Here is a 13,529-nt window from a genome sequence, read left to right as displayed (position 1 = left end):
GTTGCATGATCCGGTTTGGTTTACGTGTGAAAGTGATGCATGCATTCGGGTTGAGGGGTGTGATGCTCACCGAGAGAGGAAGAAGGCAGTCGCGACGGTGGTTCTGGTGGCTGGGCACGGCGTCAACTCCGACGAGTGGTGGCTAAGCAACTGAGAGTGAGAGAGTTACGGGATGAAAGAAAAGGAGTTCTGCCAACCGAAAACAACCGAGAGAAAGAGGGGGACGACGACGGTCGTGGCTTACCGGGACGGAGTGGGTGCCACTGGGTTGTGCTGGTCGGCGGTTTCTGCGTCGTCGGAGAGGGGGTTCGGCGCCTCTTGAGGTGGCTACCGTGGAGAAGGTGACTGCATGCTCTGCTTCGGACGTGCAAAAACAGTGGTGCGTCCGGGGCTGCTACGGCGTGCTTTGGCGGCTGAGGGTGGTCCGATGAATTCTATGGTGGTCAGTGGTGGTGTCGGCGAGTTCTGTGGCTGAGGGTGGCCGGGCTGTGGCTTACGGTCGAAGAGCTCAGTGCTCTGTTTTTGAGGGCTAAAACAGGGGAGGATGCAGCGGGTTTATGGCTTTTTCGAGGGCGGGTCGTGCGGTGGTTCTGTGCGTGTGGAGGAAAAGTGAACCAACACGGCAGTGGGATTTACGGTGGAAGGAGAGGTGGTCTGCTGGACGAGCTTGAGGGAGATGGTGGAGCTTGTCTTCTCGGACGTGTGCTGCGGTTTGAGGGGAGGAGGTTTGTGGCAAGTGCTCTGTGTGCGTGAGTGTATAAATAAATACAGTGTCGTGCAAGCGGAGGAAAAGAAAGGAGCCGTGCATGCGTACGTTTGATGCGCGATGGGAAGACTCACGATGGGGCATTGTGGTTTGCATCCGTATGAATATATGTTTCAGAACCTAGAAGAAAACCCTAGAAAGAAAAAGAGACGTGCATGTGTATGTGCATGTGAGTAGATTAGATTTCGCGTTTGAAATTCAAAGAAGAAAAAAAAATCCAACAAGAGGAGTTGTATTATGAAGAGGATTCAAGGGTTGGACAGAAATAATAATAGTAAAAATAATAATAATAATAATAATAATAGAGCCTTAATAAAATTATTCAAATTTTATCCCTAAAAAAATTATAGGGTCGGGTCGTTACACAAACTGTCTGACCTTGACAACTCTCAAGGCAGAAGAGACTATGACAGTCAAGCAATTAAACTAAAATTCCAACATTTCTTCAAGATCATACTCCCTCGTTGTCTACAAGACACGAAACTTATTCACATATTTTTTGATCTCTCTCTAATTTAACAATATAACACAATATGAAGGTGACATTGTTATAAGAAAAAATAAAAATTATTAGTTATTGAATCGAAACTTCAGATTTTTCAATAGGCATCAAAGTTTTTTATAGTGATTTTGGATTGGTTGGGGCTATCCTATACGAAGTATTAATTTTTTGATCTTGGATGCATCACAATTATAATTTAATTGTTATTATATATATTAGGACATTGTTAATTGATACCTATGTAATTTTAATTCTTATTATATAATTGTTATATATAATTTCCTCAAAATTTATAATAAGTAATTATTAATTATAGTTATTGTATGTATATATTATACTTTATATATAGTTAAGTTATATACTTTATTTTTCTTTGTTTTGAAATTAAGTTTTATATAATTTGAATAATAATCATATTCTAACTAAATTAGCATGAATATATTATATATACTTACTAAGTTAAATATTAAGTCCCATATTAAATGTATATTAAATTTTTTTAATCTTTACTTAAATCTAACCATATAAACATATTCAATAAAAATTCACAAACAATAATCACAATATTTCAAATCCATATCACAACAACAATAACAATATTCCCACAACAATATTTTTACACATATTAATTCATCAATGAATACCATAAACTCACAAATTATACAAACAATAATCACGAATATTTCAAGAGTAAGCATAAAATTACAACATGTATAAACATAATATATTTCTAACCATGTAAACATATTCAAACAAAATTCACTATAAAAAATCACAATATTTCAAATACATATCACAACATATTCACAATATTCCCACAACAATATTTCTATACATATTAATTCATCAATAATACCATAAACTCACAAAGTATTCACAAACTATATAAGCAATAATCACAATAGAAAAAGAGAAGCATAAAATGTATAAAGTTTAGAAATATACCTAGCACTCACAATATCCTCTTACGAATCAAAAGCTTCTAACTTGCCAAAACAGCCAATCCTTCAAAAAAATACATCACCAACTTATTAGAAATATATATAACAAAAACATAAGACAAATATAAAAAAATTCAAGAAAATACAAAAGAAAAATGTATTTTCCTTACCAAAACTCAACTCAAAAATCACACTAAGGTTGTGTTTGGATGTTGAAGTGAGTTGAGTTGAGTTGAATTGAGATGATAAAATATTGTTAGAATATTATTTTTTAATATTATTATTATTTTAGAATTTAAAAAAGTTAAATTATTTATTATATTTTGTGTTGAAATTTGAAAAAATTATAATATTGAGTTGAGATGAGTTGAGAGGAGTTCATCAACCAAACGAAGCCTAAAACTCTCTCACTCTAACTCTCTCTCTCTCTAACCCACGTCCCTCTCTCACACATAACTCTCTCTCACTCTAACCCTCTCTCCCTCTAACTCACGCCCCTCTCTCACTTAACCCTCTCTCACTCTAACCCTCTCTCTCTCTCTAACCCAGAAAGCTTATGGAGTTCTCTCTCTCACTGCTCTCTCTGTTACGTGCACGAGAGAAGCAGAAATGAGATGCTGCTTCTCGTGCATGTATTCATTAAGTCTTAAAATTTTTAGATGACACGTTCGAACGTTTAAGTTATACATTCAAACGTTATATTAACCTGCCCAAATATTAGATGACATTCGAATGTTAAAAGACACAGATAATATTTTCTTTAAAAAATGTTCGGACATTTTCTATACACGTTCAAACGTATCTTCCTATGACAATGCTGAAAATCTAGCGGGAAATTTCCCGCACTTTTATTTTCATGTTCGAACGTTAATAAATTTTACATTTGAACGTTTATAAATTTCAAGTGATTTTCATCGTCTAACATTCGAACGTAAAATTTTAACGTCTGAACATTCAGATCATCGCAGAGATACATAAATCGAGCGCCAAATTGCCCGCACTATTATTTTCATGTTCGAAAGCTACAAGAAGTTACGTTCGAACGTTTACCCTCACGTTCGAATGTAACTTTTAACGTCCGAACGTTTCAGATCATCATAGAGGTGTCTAAATCAAGCGGAAATTTTTTTGCATTTTTCTTCTCCCGTTCGAAAGTATTATAATTGTACGCTCGAACATGAAAATGAGAATTTCATGTACCTCCATTAACGTTTGAACGTTCAATTTAAACGTTCGAACGTAAAATTTTCATCGCAGCTATGAAGAAATCCAGCGGGTAAATAATTTATAGCATTCAAATGTTATAAATTCACATTCGAACGCTACTTTTATTCTGTTGCTAGTATTTGTTAATATAATAGTTATATATATATATATTAAGTTTTCTAGATACTCATAATATTTCTCTTCAATATAATATTTTTTTTTTTCTAAAGTTGAGAAGAATACTAACTTTTTGTCACTATTATCTTCTTTCATATAACTCGTTTGTAGTTTTAGGATTATGAGAGGTAGATGCCAAAGTGAGTAAATGTGAGTAATCTGGATTATATATAGTAAACTATATAGTATATAATATACTATATAATATACTATATTATAGTATAGTAGATATACTATATTATATATATATATATATATATATATATATATATACTTACTATGATAGCATAATACGTTAAATGAAAACATAATAATATACTATATATAGTATACTATATATATGAATAAATAATATATAATTAATAAAACTAACAACAAAACTTATATATATATATAATACATTATATATATATAGTACTATATAATATGTGACGCCCGCAAATTCCGCTTGGGATCGGACGGACATTTGAAGCGTCGAGACATGCAACACAAGGTTACCTGCCCCCGTTCATGACATATAAGATGCAATATTCCTAACATGCATCTAGCATTATGCAATATTCGCAGCGGATAATTTTTCTTTTTAGCAATACTATGCACCAAACCGAAATATCCCAAATACTTAAAACATACTTCATACATAATGACATACTAAACAACTGAGATCACAATATTAATCCATATGGTTGTGATCAAAAGAGTGATGGAGATTGAACTCTACAAATACAAGTAGTAATCTGAGGTAACTACTGTATTAACACCTACATCGCATCGTCGCTTAGTCGACCATTTCCAGTTGGTCGATTCCCGATTCTCCTTCAGATCCTGTAACAAAATCTACCATTCGGGGGGAATGGTAGTTGGGACTACCACAGTGAGATTTGATTACAAATCTCAGCAAGTTAACAGGAAACTTCCACACAGGTTAATGATGCATGCATGGCAGTAAAAGCATGAATGCATAATCAAATCGTAAGTAATCATATCATAACTTGACATACAACATAACATAACTGGCATAACTTAAACTTAAACTTAAACTGAAGCTTAGCATGAACGTGACTTGAAACATAACCTGGACTTGAAACATAACATGAACGTGAACATGCATAATTTGAACTTGAACTTGAGCATGACATAACATAAATGTGAACTTGGAACATAACGTAAACGTGAACATAACATAACATGAACTTGGAACATATTCTTGTCTCATGGGATTACCATGATTGCGTGAACGTAAACTTGAACATAACATAACGTGAAACATGACTTGAACTTGGAATCTTATTCAATAGACTTAATCATTAACGTGACCATATGGGTGCTACACAGGTCCCCTTGAGCCGTGTGTCCCTGCCGATTACCGCATCACATCACAGGTGTCTATACCAGCTGTGAGTGCGTTAATACGTACTCCACAGTTGTTGTGGCCCCACGTATTCTACGTGTCACAATTGCTGTGTCTCACGTAGTGTATGCTCCACAGTTGTTGTGGCCCCATGACTTATTTGTTTGTGCCACACTTGCTGTGGACACACGTAACATAATGTGTGGCACCATCGGCGTTAGTGCCTGGCGCGCTCCGGTGACCAGCTAATTAGGCCCCATTCGCAACCTGTTGACTGTACTTCGTCAACCCAGGGAATTTCACACCTATTTAGACACTCCAGCGTGAACAAAGGAGTTCCACTAGGATATTACCCCATCCTAGCGCTTAGGGTCGTGATTGACATGAATGACTTAACTGGCAGATATGACATTTCGTAACGTGACGTAACATGAACGTGACATAAAAGACAGAAATCTTGACGTAACATAACGTGACATGAACGTAGGACGATAGACATGACATACTTCGAGACATAAATGTAACAGAGAACATTTCATAACATGTCATACATGTAACATGCAACATTTCGTAACATGGCATACCATATAACAGACAACATTTCTTAACATGGCGTAACATGTGACAATGAATATTACATGACAAGAAATACATGTAACAGATGGCATACTTAACTTAACATGACATACTTGCAATGTATAGCATGTATAGCAATACGTGACAGAATATCTTGTGTAACAGATGAATAATTCATGACAGAATAAATTCTGTGTAACAGATAAATATGTAATGACTTGGCATGGCACATATGATAACATGCATACATACAATTTAGTTCCCTTACTTATCACACATACACATTAAATTGATAGTAAGTTAAAAGCTAACTTACCTCGATCTTCGCGCTTCGAGACAAAACTCAAGTGCGATCATGGGAAACTGAAAGTAGTGATTTCTAAAAATTAGAACTTAATCACTAACAATTAGGAATATGGAAAAATATCAACTTAGAGTAAAATTACCATTTTACCCTCTACATGTGGGAAAATGACCATTTTACCCCTAACTTAAGGATTTTGCATCATAACTTCAAAAATCACCAAAATTTACATACCTTATGTAAATTTTGTCCTAAACTCAAATATCAATTCATAAAAATTTAAAACTAAACACAACCATCAAAACTCTATATGGCCGAAACTTACAAAGGCTATTTCCTTTGCTTTTTGTTGTAATTCTTTCAAATCTCAAAACTCATGATTAAACCAAAATTTTTCTTCTACTATACTCATAACATATTCCTAAGAATAATCATGTTTTGAATCATGAACAAAAGTCATCAAAATCACTAAAACCATACTTGAACTTTTTGGTTTCTCTTCTAAGTTCAAAACAGAATTTTGTTTCTAACTTGTTTTGATCAACCTCTTGATCCATGACTTATAAAGAAGTGATCTTCAAACCAAAACATCACATGGTTCAAAAAGGTGTCCTAAAACAGATCCAAGCTTCAAACTCAAGATCACATGGGTAAACATCAACCAAAACATAAATTTAGCCAAGAACATCATCACTTTGGCCTAACCGAATATCTCCTTCCATAAAATTTCATATGTTCGAAACTAACATCAAATATCTTCAAAATAACATTCTAACATGTATATAAGATGCTTAGAATCTTCCAATAAAAATATCAAAGCCATTGGAATAAGATTAAACCATAAAAGATTTAAACTTTCTCAAAACAGAAACTGTTTTTCCTCTTCCAGTTTCTAAGTTTCTAGACCTAAGAAAATATTTCACCAAAACTTTTAATCATGCAACAAATCCTCAACCAATAATCATATACACATGTTAACAGTACTCCATAAAAATTTCGGACCAAGATCTATTCATTAGCTTGGTCAAAAACTCCAAAATATAACACACTCTCCAGTTTATCGCCCAGAATGACCTTTCTGGGGTCTAAACAACTTTTTACCAATCAAATGATCTCCAAATGGAACAAATAAGATATCCACGTAAACTAGACTCCAAAAGAAACAACTTTCATGAAGGAAACGTTGCGAGGAAACACTTACAAAAGCTTCGAAACAGGCATTCAAAAGAGGTACGAAAAACTGTCCGAGAGTGTCTTTTGTGTTCTATGAAGGAAAAGTGTAAAGGAGAGTTGCTTTTTCGTGGGAAGTGGACTGGAGAGGCTCTTACACAAGTTATGGAGAGTGATAGGACTGAAGTGAAGCTTGAGTGTTGGCCTTTTCTTCTCATAAAAATCAGTCCAAGATCTTTTCTTAAGGTGGAGTGTAAGAGTGAATGAGTGAGGTGGCCCTTTTGCTATGTCTTTCAAGAACCTTCTAGGCTCTTCTTGTACAGATCTGGCCAGCCAAGTGGGGGTACAAAACTTAGCCATGAAGCAATCCTATGGTGACCAAATTCGTGGGCCTTAAAGGGCCTAAACCGAATGGGCCTAAAATTTGGGGTTTAAAGAGGGTTTGGGTTGCTATCAAGCCCAAATCCAATATCACTTGGCCCAATCAATTTTTCAAGGTTAACAAGGTTGGATAATGATTTTCTAACACAAATTTGAAGGATTAATAGCATGTGGAAGTGATTTAATCAAGTGATTAAACACAATGCTAGAAATCGGATTAGAAAAGGATTTAGAGGCCAACTTTAGGGTTTTGGGGAAACCATTTAGGGTTTCGATTTCAACAAAGCTTTTGGGCTTTCGATTGGATTCCCACCATTTAGAATTTCACTAGGATTGAAAACCTCTTTGATCTGGCACAATTTGGTTGAGCAGATGAAACAAAGTTTTGCTTAAGCGACATGATCTCACACCTTGATTCCTTCAAATCCAACAAACGTTCCTTATGGTGCCAAGTGTCTAAAATTATTCACTAAGTGTGGCTAAGATCTTGCCAAGTGTCCAAATAAAACTTCTCTAATCCAATTTGGACATTCCACACTGTGATTTCGAAACACTGCAATTGGTGCGCTTATCGAGGTTACTATTCACTTCGAAAAAGTGAATCATAAACTTAGTACTAAAAATTCCTAAATATTCATATTAACCTTTAGTGAAAATATTTTACCGAAATTTAACCTCGAAGTGCCCCTAAAAATAATTTCACAATTTCCAACAGACGTTTCGTCCGGAATTATGAAAATAGGATATTGTGCCATAAAATCCTAAATAATCCACTGAGTGTAATGGCGTAGACCATAATGCATTCTGACACTTCTAACCACCTCAAATAAATAAAACTCATATTTCTAGCAGCATAGTGAGTGATAACATTGACTATGTTGACAGACTAAAACCTATGCAATAGGTCGATTCGTAAAAACTTATGGGATTTTCACGAGATTCCTAAAGTCAATAGAAATTCCGCCAATGAATTTCTAGCGGGCTGTTACATAATATATATAGTATATATATAGTATTATAACTATAGTATAGTATATATCTATAATTATATATATACACTATATATAGACACTATATATATATAATGCACTATATATATAGTAATGATTTTCTAGAATTCCAAGTCATCTGTGGGTCATAATTTGTATGACTTTAAAAAAGTTCCAAATATATGACTTTCAATGGACACCTATATCGATGTCTGAATATACGTACAGCCCGCTTCATAGCCACAAACGCAACAACTGAAAGTATGCAACTACAATGTGATCACCAAACTAGCTAGCTAGTCAGTCTTCTATAATTATTGTATGTATATATGATACTTTATATATAGTTAAGTTATATATATTTTTTCTTTTTTTAAGCAAAATTAAGTTTTATACTATACTTATAATTTGTAATAACCATATTCTAAGTAAATTAATATGAATATATTATATATACTTACTCCATGTTAAATATTAATTCTCATATTAGCTATATATTAAATTTTTTTAATCTTTACTTAAATTAAGATCCTAAACTTATAATTTTCTTGTTAAACATATTCAATAAAAATTCAAAAACAATAATCACAATATTTCAAATCCATATCACAACAAGAACAATACTCACACAACAATATTTCTACATATATTAATTCATCAATGAACATCATAAACTCACAAACTATTCACAATATGCACAAACAATACTCACAATTATTTCAAGAGTAAGCATAAAATCACAACAACATGTATAAACATATTGCTAAACTTGAAGAAATATAACTAGCACTCACAATTTCAAACGTAAAATAAATTTAATTGTCATCATTAGAGAGAGTAATTTGATTCCAATTAAGCTATTTAGGAATTTGTACACCTATAACGAATTTTGGTACTAGTTGTAATAAATAAAGTATATCGTTTGGGCTAGTAATAAGAGCTTGTGGTTCTAATATTATTTTCACTAGTTTATAATGTATCATATATATATATAATATATTATATATTATATTATAATATATATTAAGTAATATTAGATATATACTATACTATATATATAGTACAGTATATATATATATATATAATATAGTATGGAATACATTATATATATATTAATACACAGTATATATATATACTATAATATACTATATATATTATAATATAATATAGTATATAGTATGCTATATGTTATAGTATACATTATAATATATAACATATATTAATAAGATAATATATTATAGTCAATCTTTTAGAAAATAAATCGACAAATGTTCGAACGTACTAAGAATTACGTTCGAACGTTTCGTGTATATAAGCCCAAAACAGAACGGCGAAACGACATGTTCACCTTACACATTTCGTTCCGTTTGCACGCCGCCACTCCTCGTCACCGCCGCCGTCAAACTCCGCCACAACCGTCACTAAATAGTAGGCATTCATTTTTTATTCAAGTAACATGTATTTTATTTGAAATTTGGGTTTGGTTTTGTTTAAAACGGGTGAAGTGGTGGCCAGATATTTAACTACATTTTTCGGCCACCACGGCTTGCCATTGGCCAAATAGTCACCGTAGAAAAGTTTCTTGAACTGTATACTTCATTTCTACGGTGACATTTCGGCATTTAGAACGCTGTAGATTGATTTTGGAGATTTCAATAATGGCTGAGTTGACTCAGCCATTCTGTGTCGTAACGTTCGAACATTCCTCCAAGACGTTCGAACATACGACGTTTCAATTACATAGCCGTTAAGGCTTCTACGTTCGAACGTGTATTGTTTTACATTCAGACATTATTTCTTCATAAAATTTTCGTTCGGACGTTTACTTATAATGTCCAAACGTACTACTTTTTAAATTTATTTATGTCTCAACGTTCGAACTTTAATCCTTTACATTCGCATGTAAACATACGTTCAAACGTATAACATAAACGTCTGAACGTATGTTATTTAAATTTATTTACTGTTTACGTTCTAACGTGTATGTTATACGTTTGCACCTATGCGCTTTACGTGTGAATGTAAAGGATACATGTCTGAACATAAATTTATTTGCATTGTTTTACGTGCAAACGTAAGGGATACACGCCCGAATGTTTTATCTTAACATTCGAACGTTAATGCAGAGGAACTTAAAATTATTTGAACAATGCATCAATGTAAATAATTTTTTTTTCCTTTTCTACTTTCAGGATATGGCTCATCATCTGCATACTAGGAAACGAGAGGGGGAAGGAGCCATTCAGAACACTGCTCGTATCGGGGCTCGTACTATTATGGTAGAGTGAAATGTCTTGATTAATGACTTCGACGAACTCATATGGGAGCAGACAAACCTAAGAGATGTTTTCCTTAGTAGAGGCTGGGGAAATATCTGCACATTAAGGGGAAATGTATACCCCTCAATGGTTCATGAGGTCTATATGGGGATGTGTGACATGCTTCAGGACGCATCCTCTCACACCATGACTGTACGCGGTGTTTCCATTGAGATTTCACCAGATGTCATTGCCGAGCATCTCAGCATTCGTCGAGGAGTTGAGACATCTACACACACTACACCCCGTGAGGATGTAGGCACTTTTGCATCATCTACTGGCCGCCCATTTGAGCCAGCATCAACCAGAGATGTAAACCCGTCAGAGGATCGAGATGATGATCGAGATGAGGATTTCTACATCCTCACCGGGAGGGACCGCATGTAGATCAAGAGGAAGAACGCCTTCAACCAGAACCATCTGTTACCTTTCTTCTGCATGTTGCACCTTATTGTTGCAACAAACGTGGATCCTATGGCACATAAAACCACATTTACTCGACTTCGGGCACAGTTTTTTATACGAGTGGCACATGGAGATCCCATAGATTTGCCACTGCACATCTTTGAAAGGATTCATTACGAGGCGATCATCGTCTCCACGGATAATCTCTCATACGGTGTCCTGATCAGTTGGCTATTACTTGCACGGGGAGTGCCAACCCAGTTAGAGGAGCGGGTCAAAGATCAGATGAGCCCCCTTGACATGACCATGCATCGACGTAGCATTGAACAGGTGATGGGACGTCAGCCACCCCCTATAGAGGATCTAGTTCCTCCGATGCAGCCTGAGCCAGGTCATGTGGGGAGTAGTAGTCAACAGACGCCGAGTACATGTGCAGGAGATGTGCGGCCTGCTTGGGTTGATGCGGTGATCTCACAGCTGACTGTGCATATTTTTCACCGAGCTCACCCATCGTGTAACTATCCTCAACGACAAGGTTAATACCTTGACTGAGTGTTGTTTACTAAATTCTATCATATTTTGTATTTTAGTTTTAATATTTGTAAAGAAAAATATTGTATAAATATTTCTATCGTTTTTTAATTTCAATTCTCAATCTTCTTTAATGTAATATTTTCCAACTTTAATACTAAATCACTGCACTTCAAATATATATAAACATAAATATATATTTATATATTACAAATTATGTATATATAAATATATACAAGTCAATTTTTGGACTTGTTCACAAATTATGCACTATAAAAATCACATAATTTTTAAATTAGAGTCATATTTAATTTAAATTTATAATTAATGTTTGAACGTTAGTAATTAACGTTCGAACATTGGTGCAAAACATTTCACGTTTGAACGTTAATTACTAACGTTTGAACGTTGGTGCCAAAACATTTCACGTTTGCACGTAAGCAACCACAAGGTTCGAACGTATATGTGATGTTCGAACGTAAATTTTCCATACGTTGGAACGTCAAAAAATCTCATCTATCTTTAGTGATAGTTTCCAGCAACCGTCACAGAAAATGCCTTTTAGTGACGGTTTGGGGACTATCACAATTTCCCAACTGTCACTAAAAAGCAATTGTGTTGTAGTGAATAAAGAGAAAAAAAAGTACGTACATGCAACACATGTTCGGAAGAAGGACATGCATACTGCTGAACGTGATTCCAGAGGAAGCAACAACGCATGTTTGGATGACCATATTTTCTTGCTTAGTGAATGGTTGCTTCAAGAGGCCACATTTACCGATTAGGGCCGTGTAGGCCTTCACCATGGCAAAACCAGCAATCCAGCCGCCACATTAACCGAAGGTATCACACCTGTTGTTAGGTTAAGCTTGCAAACAATCACATTAAAGATAACGCTAAACGCAAAGCTTGTTGCCATTGACCTTATAGTTATCTGCATCGTCCATGGTGCCACCTTCGTGTCGTTGAATGCTTCCTCTGCCACCACCCTTCCATCATGATCAAGTTCTGATCTCTTCCTCGTATATATTCTCTTCTTCATCAAACTCATAATCTTTTCATTTTGATCTCTCATTACCTATGGGGTTACTACTAGCTAGCCATTGCAGTTCTTGATTGATCTTAGCCTCTCGTCTCTCTCTCTCTCTCTCTCTCTCTCTCTCTCTCTAAGTGTGTGTTTTGAGAGTCTTTGGCTTCCCCAACAACCTACAAATCAAAATATATAAAAACCTAGAAATTAAGAGAAGAGCTATAGTGAAAATGTTATTGTTTAGCTAGAGGGAAAGAGAAAGTAACAGAAAAGATTTAGATGGCTATGATAGGAACCAAAGTGAGCCTAGACTTAATCATCATTTGCATGTTCCAAATGGGCTAATTATAAGATCAAGGAAGCAATGCAATGATTGGTGCAATCTCTAACAGCCCACTAGAAATTTATTGGTGGAATTTCTATTGACTTTAGGAATCTCGTGAAAACTTCATAAGTTTTTACGAATTGACCAATCGCACAAGTTTTAGTTTATCAACATAGTCAGTGTTATCACTCACTGTGGTGCTAGAAATATGAGTTTAATTATTTGAGGTAGTTAGAAGTGTCAGAATGTGTTATGGTCTACGCCATTAGACTCAGTGGATTATTTAGGATTTTATGGCGCAATAGCTTATTTTCATAATTCTGGACGAAACGTTTGTTGAAAATTGTGAAATTATTTTTAGGGGTACTTCGAGGTTGAATTTCGGTAAACGATTTTCACTATAAGTTAATATGAATATTTACAATTTTTTAGTACTAAGTTTATTATTTTTTTTAGAGTGAATAGTAACCTCGATAAGCGCACCCATTGCAGTGTTTTCAAAATCACAGTGTGGAATGTCCAAATTAGGTTAGAGAAGTTTTATTTGGACACTTGGA

The sequence above is a fragment of the Juglans regia genome, chromosome 11 (genome assembly GCF_001411555.2).
Source record: "Juglans regia cultivar Chandler chromosome 11, Walnut 2.0, whole genome shotgun sequence".
NCBI classification, from domain to species: Eukaryota; Viridiplantae; Streptophyta; class Magnoliopsida; order Fagales; family Juglandaceae; genus Juglans; species Juglans regia.
The sequence above is the reverse complement of the archived record's forward strand: the minus strand, read 5'-3'. Positions refer to the sequence as shown.